At 54.1% G+C, this 12,500-nt stretch overlaps 2 non-coding genes across 2 annotated transcripts; one reads left to right on the forward strand and one right to left on the reverse strand.

Annotated features, from left to right (window-relative positions):
* Positions 1-3,923: 3,923 nt before the first annotated feature.
* Positions 3,924-4,115, reverse strand: LOC140213808 (U2 spliceosomal RNA). The gene has a single exon (XR_011890793.1). It is a non-coding gene; the product is annotated as a U2 spliceosomal RNA (small nuclear RNA).
* Positions 4,116-9,501: 5,386 nt separating this feature from the next.
* On the forward strand, positions 9,502-11,316 carry LOC140213840 (small subunit ribosomal RNA). The gene has a single exon (XR_011890821.1). It is a non-coding gene; the product is annotated as a small subunit ribosomal RNA (ribosomal RNA).
* The last annotated feature ends 1,184 nt before the right edge of the window (positions 11,317-12,500 follow it).

Below are 12,500 nucleotides of genomic sequence, written 5' to 3' on the forward strand. Positions count from 1 at the left end.
GAGCGGCGAGCATTTTCAGTCGCCATATGTGGCTTAAGCGCGGGCGGGGTGTGGCCGCCCCGGCTGACGTGGTAGCGGACTTGGCGTATTGTTGCCCGTTGTTTCACAGGAAACGGGCACCGCGAATTTCATGCTTTCTTTCCAGCTTGGAACGTTTGGCTTTGTGTGCGGGTGCTGCATTTAAGGAGCTGTGTATAACTTTATAGAGCGTCTCAAGAAAAACAATTTGTTTGAAGCTTCACACGTGAGAGGAGCGGCTTCTGAGTACGAGGCGGTTTTCCTTTTTTTTTTTCTGCCGATAATTGTACTCATCTGCCACGTCTCTCACCACGATATGATATTTTTTTGGGGGGTTTCTCCTTTGATCCTCAAGTGAACGGACTGTCCAGTACTGATGCCATTTACAAAAATCCAAAACAGCAGAGGCCCGCACCTGCTCAATCAACGCCAACTCAATTTAAGGAAGGGCTGTTCAAAAGCTGATCGAAACCATCCAGTTTGGGAAAACCTATTTTATGCAGTAGTTTTTATTATTATTATTTTTTTTTTTTTTATTGTGAGAGACGTGAAATCGACACCACGAAATGAACGTCCCTTTGTTACCCTTTTGTTACCGCGGCTTCGAAACCGTGCGTAATACCAATTTAATTGTGTCCTGGTTGGCCGTTTGTCAGCACTTTGTGTTCTTCTAGAAAATCAACTACTAGTTTATAAATTACGTGCGCGAAATTTTCCTCCGTGTGCACCACCAAAATACTTAAAGAAGAGAGAATGCGTCCGGGGCCTTGGGATTTCGAAAATGACGTGCTCTGAAATTTTCACATCCGCCATTGGAAAGATAATTATTATCCGTCGTAAAAAAAAAAAAAAAGAAAAAAAAAAAAGAAAGAAATCACATTTGAAATTATCATTGAAAGTGGCCACGTTTTTCGGGGCATGTCTTGATGAAATAATCTCAGTTCAGTTCAGCATGATTGGATTTCATCTTTTCCAGTATTCTCAGTACTCTCGTTGTAGTACCAATTGCCGGCAGATTTTTTTTTTTAGTTGTTTAGAGTTATACATTCCTGAACGATGTTTTTCTTTTCCTCAAAGCTAGCCATAGAACCAGCGCTTTCTATAAAATCATGACAATAAGAATCCAGCATATCGGTTCATCTTCGGCGCGATTAAAGTTCGGGAACTGGCGATTTTTTATTGCCGTGATCAAGAAGGTTAACACCAGATAAGGCGTGATATTTCAGCATACCAGTCGCGATATCTAATCGAATCTAAGATTGAAATGGCGTTCTGAATTCTTTCGGTTCCAGATAGAAAGAAACAGAAAAAAAAAAAAAAAAGAAAGGATGTGATTGATTGCCATTCAAATCTGAAGACCGCGTGGAGAAAGTGTTCCGGTTTACATTCGGCAAATCAAAATGAACGGCTAAAATTAATCTATCGTCTGGTTTCATGCGCGAGATCACGTAAAAGGCAGCCATTCTTCTTAACATGGTTTCTCTCTTTTGCTCTCTCATTCGCGCACGGAAATTTCTTCGTACGGGAATTTTATGAAGCGAAGGCGGCTGCAGACCATTTTCTTTGTTTAGTTCATGTTCGTAGGCGCAAATTACAAACCTAACACTTGGAGCAACATTTCCACTACTCTAGAGGGGCATGAACTGTAGACAGTGCACGCTTTCTCATTTATCCAATCGCTCGCAAACACATTGCATTGCTAGTCTACAGTGGCAATACAAAGTGACGTTTCACCATGCACGTCGAAGTTCATTACCAGTACCGCGCCAGCATCGACCGGCCGGCGAAGCGACGAGCTCAGCAGCGCATGCGCAAGGCCCGACACCACCCCAACCGAGCTTCCCTGCTTATCGGAGAGAACAAGTGCGCGTGAACACGGGCGCGTCTGAGTATCTGGATTTAAAAAAAAAAAAAGAAAACAAAGAAAGCGTTTCCGAGATATTGACAAAGACAAGTGGTCGCGGTCGCTCTGAATCTTATCGTATTATAGAAAACGTGGGAAGGCGGCGCTTCCTCGAGGGTCAGAAAGTACAATCGTCGAACTAGGTGGCAAGTGGAGTACATCCTTTTTCTTGGAACGGTTTGCAATTGACTGCTTGAATGTGCCGACCACGCGTCGCGGGTCGCGTATAGAGCCAACCGTTGGCAAGCACGCGTCTAGCGTAGCAGCAGAACCGATCGCGGTTGCGATAACCCATCGTTGGCAGCGAAAAAGAAAAACACCCACACGCAGTTTGTAGCAATAACCGTACAAATCAATGTGGTTTTAAATATAGCTTCACTGGTCACCCAAGAAGGGCACCGAAACTTTCTCATGACGCACACCGCTGTAGTCCACAAAGAACAAAGCGCACAAAATAGATATGATACAGCCGCACCGCATTATTTCGTGTTTTCAGCATTTCATTACTTTCGTGTGCATGCGCGCTAGGGCCACGCAGGCCAGGAGTAAAAGGCACGAAAAGAAAAAAAAAAAAAAAAATGATACGCAATCCTAAGCTTTGACTTGACTGCTGTGGCACTCGCATTTGTGTTCTTTACCTTAGGCGAACGCAATGCGCAAACTGAACTGGAATTTCCAATAATGGAAATTCCTGTTTGGCTCATATTTGCGTTTTTCGCCCGAGCAAGCGCTTCACTGCACTACGCTTTGCCCCTTCAACGTGGCTACACTGCCCGGCAGGCGTGTTCTGCGTAGGGCCGAACCTGCAGGCAAAAAGCATGGGCGCCGCCATCTTGTTGAGAGCGGCGCCAGGGACACAATCGCGCCTAGCTCATTGAGTTTTCCCCCAAAACTGAAAAAAATTTGACTTCATTAAACGAGAAAGATGCCACGAGTGCCCCAACAAAAAGCTTTGAGGATTACCGAAGGGTAACTGAGGGCGACGCAACGGGCTCTGGAAAGAAGGATGATGGGTGTGGCGTCACGGGGGGATCGGAATAGAGCAGATTGGGGTGTGCGAGAAGAAACGCTCGTTAATGACACCAAAGTTTAAACCAGGAAAAACAAATGGGCATGCGCAGGGCATGCAATCTGGGGGGAAGATAACCGGTGGCCATTAAGGGTTACAGACTGAATTCCAAGAGGAGGGAAGCGTAGCAGGGGGTGGCAGAAAGTTAGGAGGGCAGATTAGATTAGGGACTACATGGCGACAATCGGCACCTGACCGGGGTACTTGGAGGATCATGGCAGATGCCTTTGCCCTGCAGTGGGCGTAGCCAGGATGATGATGATGATGATGTTCATGATGAAAAGGTAGCAACAGGTCTTCGTAACATACAGGTTAGAAAGATGAGGCACCTTTTAACCCTTGAATATATTTCGCCACATTTGGGCATACGACAAGTTTGTTTTCGAGGCGCTCGGTCCCACTGCTGCGAAAATGTGTACACAAAGGCTGCACAGTAGTTGCCAGAAATCGGGCACTCTATTTTTCTTTCATAGGGAATCTTTCTTCCACTTGGGCAGCGGATTTCGGCGGCAGGGCGAGCTTGCGTGGCCGCGGTGGTTTACGGATCCAAGCGATAGTGAACTCCAAAATCCAGTGTTGGCTTTGAGTGGGATTCATATTGATTGCGAACCCCACGGCTAATCCTACCCCCCATCCCCCCAAGTGGCTCTTTACAGGAGACAATCATTCAGAGACATCGGACAAATAGGAATTCTGGTTCTTTCTTTTGCTTTCATTAATTTTTCTCGAAGCCCATAACTAGAAATTTGCTGGAGCGGCTGTCCCATTTGCGACGCAACAAGTGCGACGCTACACACAGATGGAGTGGCAGTTTAATTACTCTCGTGGTCCGCGAACCGGCATCGTTGCGTGTAGTATAGGAATGGTGCGTGTCAAGTCACTGCTCGCGTTGAGCTTGTGCTCTTCATTTTGATTGAATGAAGTCTCACCTAAGTGAGCGGGGCCGATCCCGGAGGTAGTGCAATACCGGGCCGACCTGCGGCGGAGGTGAAGCAGGCTTCAAGCACTCCGCCAACTTCCAAAAATAGGTTTAATATCGTGGGTCCATATAGAACCCGTATCAGATATTAAGCTGATAAGAACAGATACTACACTTTGATCTTAGCCAAAAGGCCGAGAAGCGATGTCCTTCACTTCACTTCATTGTACTACTGCCTTGTGGGCGCCCTGCCGACATGGGTAACCTCAGCAACAGCGTGGGCAATATTATAAAATTCAGCCTGTGTACAGACTCAACGCTCCCTATCTCACGGATGAACTCGCAACGCCTCAGTCTTTCGCTGTTAACGAAACGCTGTCGCGTAGAAACGAGACCCGAGTGCAAGCTTGCTTGTAACGCGAAACCAACCAAGGCAACCTCGTAGAAAACGGAACAGGCGAGCGGAAAAAAACGCGCCAGGGGAATGCTTACTTCCGTCTGAATGCGACCGCTCAAGGTGACCTTCCTTGAGGGCTTCGTTTCAAGCCCGTGTGCAATTGTAATATACTACGCGCATTTCCTTCATTTCTTTTTATTTACCGCAAGGCCCACTGAAAATTTTGATACGGCACAGGCCGGGACGGATCGCAACGTGTCGATTCGACCGGTAGAATTAGGTAGCATGCCCCATGTACGAAGACGAGCAACATAGAAGTGAATGACAAAATAAATATAGAAAACGCTGCACACTCCTTCCCACCGGAAACATAGAGGGGAGAAAGATCGCCATCTGAAACACAGGCATTGTAAAAAAAAAAAAAAAAGTGCTACCTCATCATCTTTACCATTACCGTGTGTGTGTATGTATATATGCATGTGTGTGTGTGTGTGTGTGTGTGTGTGTTTGTGTATTTATATATATATATATATATATATACGCACACATGCTAGCATAGCTTAAACGCAGCTGGAAAGCTCAGCCTTGCACAAGAACCACCCCCTGTCGCAAACCCCTTTGAAACATTCAAATGGGAAACACGAGTACAGCGAGGTCGTTCGAACCTGGCGCCAAAACGCATTAGCGCCATCTGTGTACGGAACTAGGAAAACCTGCGGACTTTGCAATACAGAAAGAAAGGTAGATGGCGCGAGCTAACGCTCCATTGCATACTAAGAACGAGAGTTAGTGAATAATGGCAGAAACGTCTTGGGAAGAGAAAAAAAAAAAAAAAAAACGCGCAACAGTTGTTGGCTTGTGCAAGCACTCTATGTTACAGCGATTAAAGAGCATAGCATCTTCTACAACAGCAGCTACAAAAAGAAGAAGAACGTGAGAGAGGGAGAGACACAGGCGTGTTTCTTTGGAATGCAGAGCATGCAGCACATACTATAAAGTGCCAAAGAGACGGGGAAAGCAGATGGCGCGAAGGTGTATGTCCTCAAAGCTTGAAAGCAATTTCTAAATTACAACATGTACCGAAGTCCACCTACTCTCATCAGGTTGCTCCCGCCTCCAGTTGCGTTTAAAGTGAAATTACAGTCGCCTCAAAGGCAGACAGAGAGAGAGTGAAAATAGGTACACTTGCTTCGCGCAGCTGCAGCCGTTCAAATTTTACAGCAAGAGCACTCCCGAAAGCACAAAGTCCGCTGCCGCCTGGGCGCAATGCGCTCGCTTCAGTAAATTGCCGTGCTGGCCTCGGCAACCAAGAGGTGTAGTGCGGCAGACTGCTGCATTGTAGCACACCGGAAACCGTGCAGACGTAAGCGATCGCCTCGACATCGCTGCGAGCGCTCGAAGAGACAAAGTCCGAAACCACGTGTGCCGGGGCGGTGCGAGCGCGACGCCTTTGACGCAACTTTTGCGTACAAGCCGCCGCACCGCCACGACGGAATCGCTGGCATCCCGCACGCAGCTGCATTGTGTCACGCCGGCAATCGTTGAAACACCACGCAGTCGTCGGCGTCGGCCCCGACATGGTTGCGAGCGCTGGAAGAGACAAAGTCCGAAACCGCGTGTGCCGGGGCGGCGCGAGCGCGACGCCTTTGACGCAACTTTTGCGTACAAGCCGCCGCACGGACACGACGGAGCCGGTGTCACCCTGCAGAGGGCTGCACTATAGCACGCCGGGAACCGGCAAAGAACCGCGCAGACGTCGTCGTTGGCCGCGGCGTTGCCGCGAGCACGCGAAGAGACAAAGTCCGAAACGACGTCAGCCGGGGCGTCGAGCACGCCGCCCGCACTGTTCGCACGCGTGCTCGGAAATGGCGAAGGGGCCGCGCTAGCGTGCCTTGAATCGGTGAGCGGCGGTACCGCGGCAATCGCCAGAGCTCGAATCCGCCCTGCAAAAGCCAAATATAGGCGCTCGGCTCGGCGCAGTACGCCGCCGCGTCGCACGAGTACGGCCCCATGGAGGTCTGGGCACTTATCGCTGCTACTGTAAGGGGCCGTACGGCCCCGGCCGACATTGTACCGTAGTGCGATTTTCGTCTTGCGCGTGCTCGTGGCGGTGTCCGCGCACCGTTCCGAAGTCGACAATCGTGCCCACGACTACGCGAGCGCTGGAAGAGACAAAGTCCGAAACCGCGTGTGCCGGGGCGGCGCGAGCGCGACGCCTTTGACGCAACTTTTGCGTACAAGCCGCCGCACGGCCACGACGGAGCCGGTGTCACCCTGCAGAGGGCTGCACTATAGCACGCCGGGAACCGGCAAAGAACCGCGCAGACGTCGTCGTTGGCCGCGGCGTTGCCGCGAGCACGCGAAGAGACAAAGTCCGAAACGACGTCAGCCGGGGCGTCGAGCACGCCGCCCGCACTGTTCGCACGCGTGCTCGGAAATGGCGAAGGGGCCGCGCTAGCGTGCCTTGAATCGGTGAGCGGCGGTACCGCGGCGATCGCCAGAGCTCGAATCCGCCCTGCAAAAGCCAAATATTGGCGCTCGGCTCGGCGCAGTACGCCGCCGCGTCGCACGAGTACGGCCCCATGGAGGTCTGGGCACTTATCGCTGCTACTGTAAGGGGCCGTACGGCCCCGGCCGACATTGTACCGTAGTGCGATTTTCGGCTTGCGCGTGCTCGTGGCGTAGTCCGCGCACCGTTCCGACGTCGACAATCGTGCCCACGACTACGCGAGCGCTGGAAGAGACAAAGTCCGAAACCGCGTGTGCCGGGGCGGCGCGAGCGCGACGCCTTTGACGCAACTTTTGCGTACAAGCCGCCGCACGGACACGACGGAATCGCTGGCATCCCGCACGCAGCTGCATTGTGTCACGCCGGCAATCGTTGAAACACCACGCAGTCGTCGGCGTCGGCCCCGACATGGTTGCGAGCGCTGGAAGAGACAAAGTCCGAAACCGCGTGTGCCGGGGCGGCGCGAGCGCGACGCCTTTGACGCAACTTTTGCGTACAAGCCGCCGCACGGCCACGACGGAGCCGGTGTCACCCTGCAGAGGGCTGCACTATAGCACGCCGGGAACCGGCAAAGAACCGCGCAGACGTCGTCGTTGGCCGCGGCGTTGCCGCGAGCACGCGAAGAGACAAAGTCCGAAACGACGTCAGCCGGGGCGTCGAGCACGCCGCCCGCACTGTTCGCACGCGTGCTCGGAAATGGCGAAGGGGCCGCGCTAGCGTGCCTTGAATCGGTGAGCGGCGGTACCGCGGCGATCGCCAGAGCTCGAATCCGCCCTGCAAAAGCCAAATATTGGCGCTCGGCTCGGCGCAGTACGCGGCCGCGTCGCACGAGTACGGCCCCATGGAGGTCTGGGCACTTATCGCTGCTACTGTAAGGGGCCGTACGGCCCCGGCCGACATTGTACCGTAGTGCGATTTTCGGCTTGCGCGTGCTCGTGGCGTAGTCCGCGCACCGTTCCGACGTCGACAATCGTGCCCACGACTACGCGAGCGCTGGAAGAGACAAAGTCCGAAACCGCGTGTGCCGGGGCGGCGCGAGCGCGACGCCTTTGACGCAACTTTTGCGTACAAGCCGCCGCACGGCCACGACGGAGCCGGTGTCACCCTGCAGAGGGCTGCACTATAGCACGCCGGGAACCGGCAAAGAACCGCGCAGACGTCGTCGTTGGCCGCGGCGTTGCCGCGAGCACGCGAAGAGACAAAGTCCGAAACGACGTCAGCCGGGGCGTCGAGCACGCCGCCCGCACTGTTCGCACGCGTGCTCGGAAATGGCGAAGGGGCCGCGCTAGCGTGCCTTGAATCGGTGAGCGGCGGTACCGCGGCAATCGCCAGAGCTCGAATCCGCCCTGCAAAAGCCAAATATTGGCGCTCGGCTCGGCGCAGTACGCCGCCGCGTCGCACGAGTACGGCCCCATGGAGGTCTGGGCACTTATCGCTGCTACTGTAAGGGGCCGTAGGGCCCCGGCCGACATTGTACCGTAGTGCGATTTTCGTCTTGCGCGTGCTCGTGGCGGTGTCCGCGCACCGTTCCGAAGTCGACAATCGTGCCCACGACTACGCGAGCGCTGGAAGAGACAAAGTCCGAAACCGCGTGTGCCGGGGCGGCGCGAGCGCGACGCCTTTGACGCAACTTTTGCGTACAAGCCGCCGCACGGCCACGACGGAGCCGGTGTCACCCTGCAGAGGGCTGCACTATAGCACGCCGGGAACCGGCAAAGAACCGCGCAGACGTCGTCGTTGGCCGCGGCGTTGCCGCGAGCACGCGAAGAGACAAAGTCCGAAACGACGTCAGCCGGGGCGTCGAGCACGCCGCCCGCACTGTTCGCACTCGTGCTCGGAAATGGCGAAGGGGCCGTGCTAGCGTGCCTCGAATCGATCGGCCGGGGGCCCCGTAGGGCGACAGAAAGGCAATTGTGCAGGAAACCGTACTGGCCATTAGCGAGAAATTGCCGTTCGCGCATTCGGTAGACGCGCTGCGCTTTCACGACTTCGGCATTGTGCTGCCGACGTAAGCTTTCAATCTTGCTCGCGGCGTTACGAGGCGGCACGATTTTCGCCAAACGCTCGTCGAAAGTGGCACGAGTACGGCCCCATGGAGGTCTGGGTACTTATCGCTGCTATTATATGGGGGTCCCAGAGAGCAGTCGCCCCCAAAGCGACCTGGGTGTTTGATATGCGGCGGGCTTCGTGCCCGTCAAGCGTGTCCCCGGTATCGCTCCCGTGGATCCCACAGCTGACGTCTGCAGCCTCATCCGCTTGATGCGTTAGGGGCTGGTTGTCGGACGACGCTTTTTCCACGATATCGAAGTGTGTTCCGCATCGTCCTCGGACGAATCAAATACGAAAGCGCCGAAGGCGCGGGCGTGACCCGTCGCCTAGCGGCTTTGCCGTCTCGGCTACGTTGCAAGTGTCGGTCGGTCCACCAGTGCTGCGGGCTCGAGAGAAACCGCAAGCCGCGATCGAGTCGACACAACCGGTCTATCGAGAATGTTGCGTGCTTCTTGCCGCGTGGCGATACCCGGCCCTGCGGGGAGGGCGCCGTAGCGAGCTCGAACGCCGTCGTCTCGGACTGTGCAAAGTGCTACCCTTTGCGAGAACGAAGCGTGTTGGGGCGCCTGAAGGTGGCCTCGGCATCGCAAAAACGGCGTCCGGCCTGCTTGAAAGGCTGGACGCGCAGTTGAACGATTACCTGGTTGATCCTGCCAGTAATCATATGCTTGTCTCAAAGATTAAGCCATGCATGTCTAAGTACATGCCGAAATAAGGCGAAACCGCGAATGGCTCATTAAATCAGTTATGGTTCCTTAGATCGTTTCTTCCTACTTGGATAACTGTGGCAATTCTAGAGCTAATACATGCAGTGAGCCTGAAGCCCTTTGGGCGACGGGTGCTTTTATTAGACCAAGATCGATCGGGTTTCGGCCCGTATTGTGTGGTGACTCTGGATAACTTTGTGCTGATCGCATGGCCACGAGCCGGCGACGTTTCTTTCAAGTGTCTGCCTTATCAACTTTCGATGGTAGGTTACTTGCTTACCATGGTTGTTACGGGTAACGGAGAATCAGGGTTCGATTCCGGAGAGGGAGCCTGAGAAACGGCTACCACATCCAAGGAAGGCAGCAGGCGCGCAAATTACCCACTCCCGGCACGGGGAGGTAGTGACGAAAAATAACAATACGGGACTCTTTTGAGGCCCCGTAATTGAAATGAGTACACTCTAAATCCTTTAACGAGGATCAATTGGAGGGCAAGTCTGGTGCCAGCAGCCGCGGTAATTCCAGCTCCAATAGCGTATACTAAAGCTGCTGCGGTTAAAAAGCTCGTAGTTGGATCTCAGTTCCAGACGAGTAGTGCATCTACCCGATGCGACGGCTCGGACTGAACATCATGCCGGTCCTTTCTTGGTGCACTTCATTGTGTGCCTCGAGAAGGCCGGTGCTTTTACTTTGAAAAAATTAGAGTGCTCAACGCAGGCGAGTCGCCTGAATAAACTTGCATGGAATAATAGAACAAGACCTCGTTTCTGTTCTGTTGGTTTTTGGAATACGAGGTAATGATTAAGAGGGACAGACGGGGGCATTCGTATTGCGGCGCTAGAGGTGAAATTCTTGGACCGTCGCAAGACGAACTACTGCGAAAGCATTTGCCAAGAATGTTTTCTTTGATCAAGAACGAAAGTCAGAGGTTCGAAGGCGATCAGATACCGCCCTAGTTCTGACCATAAACGATGCCAACCAGCGATCCGCCTGAGTTACTCAAATGACTCGGCGGGCAGCTTCCGGGAAACCAAAGTGTTTGGGTTCCGGGGGAAGTATGGTTGCAAAGCTGAAACTTAAAGGAATTGACGGAAGGGCACCACCAGGAGTGGAGCCTGCGGCTTAATTTGACTCAACACGGGAAAACTTACCCGGCCCGGACACTGGGAGGATTGACAGATTGAGAGCTCTTTCTTGATTCGGTGGATGGTGGTGCATGGCCGTTCTTAGTTGGTGGAGCGATTTGTCTGGTTAATTCCGATAACGAACGAGACTCTAGCCTATTAAATAGGTGCGGGGTTCCCAGCACCTTACAACCTTCTTAGAGGGACAAGCGGCTCCTAGCCGCACGAAACAGAGCAATAACAGGTCTGTGATGCCCTTAGATGTCCGGGGCCGCACGCGCGCTACACTGAAGGAAGCAGCGTGTCTTTATCCCTGTCTGAAAGGACTGGGTAACCCGTGGAACTTCTTTCGTGATTGGGATAGGGGCTTGCAATTGTTCCCCTTGAACGAGGAATTCCCAGTAAGCGCGAGTCATAAGCTCGCGTTGATTACGTCCCTGCCCTTTGTACACACCGCCCGTCGCTACTACCGATTGAATGATTTAGTGAGGTCTTCGGACCGATGTCCGGCGCGGCCTTTCGGTTGCGCCGGTCTGTTGGAAAGATGACCAAACTTGATCATTTAGAGGAAGTAAAAGTCGTAACAAGGTTTCCGTAGGTGAACCTGCGGAAGGATCATTACCGGATTGTGAAGGGTGGCGAGCGCCATTGTTTCTACCCCGTGTGGGTGAAGCAGCTCGCTGCGCCCGACGCTTTCCGCCGCTGGCCCCGCTTGGACGCGGGGACGGCTATACCCGAACATGCCGGGGACTGCCTGAATTTTGAGGGGCGCCCCGTGCCAAATTTGTTGCGCCCAGTGGACGCCGGCTGCAACCTTGGACGGTTGGCTTGGCCGCGCCCGCGGGTAGAAACGGCGTAACGCACACTGGGTGGGCTTTCTGTCCGCTTTGGCGCTCTTGCGCGGAATGGGAGTAAGACGACCCGACCTGCTGCTTTGCCCAGTACGAGGGGAACGGCGAAGCGTGCGGTCGGTCAAGGAACTGACGGTCGAGAGCTAATGCCGCTGCCGCTTAGTACACACACGGAACCGTGGTGCGAGCGCTCTCCCGTCCTCCGCGGCAAACGCTGCCGAGTCTGAAAAGGCTGGCGGCTGCCGGTCGCTTCCTGCGGCGAGTATGGAGTAACGACCCGACTTTGTTGCCACCCAAGTACTAAAGGAACGGTGTGGCGCTCGGTCGGTCATGGAACTGTCGGTATGAGGGTGCGGCTGCCAAGTACGGAAGGAACCGTGGCCTAAAGTGCTCTCCCGTCCTCCGCGGCAAATGCCACCGAGTCCGAAAGGGCCGGAGGCTGCCGGTCGGCTCCTGCTCGTGACGCGCGAGGTGTCGAGATCGCGGTTTAATGCGACGACGTCTGCAGGCTATTCGCCCGCCGCCGAGGGAAAGGCGGCGTTGCTGCGAAGTACCGAAGGAAACGCGGCTTTGCTACGTCGGAAGCGTTCTGCGGTTAGCGGACTTGTGCGCTTTGGGAAGGCGCCGCACGTCGAAAGAGGAAGTACGGACAGACGAGGGACTGTAGTCCCGGTTTCGAACGCACTTGCGGCCAGGCCCTTGCTGGCTTCGTCTTCCGCCTCAAGTAGACTTGTTGTGGCGCCGGCGCAGGGAGCCGTCCCTGGCACTGGCCGAGTGGTTTTGGAGAGCTGCGCGAGTACGCGCGCCGGGCTCTTGTCTTTCGTCTCAAGTAGGCTGTTGGATCAACAGCGGTTATGCTGCGGCGATCTGCCGATGCGAAAGTGTGTGTGTGTGTTTGAGGCCCTTCTATGAACCTACTGCTGACTGAAGCGAAGCACGTCGATGGGGGTGAAG

The sequence above is a fragment of the Dermacentor andersoni genome, chromosome 10, assembly GCF_023375885.2.
Source record: "Dermacentor andersoni chromosome 10, qqDerAnde1_hic_scaffold, whole genome shotgun sequence".
Classification (NCBI taxonomy): domain Eukaryota; kingdom Metazoa; phylum Arthropoda; class Arachnida; order Ixodida; family Ixodidae; genus Dermacentor; species Dermacentor andersoni.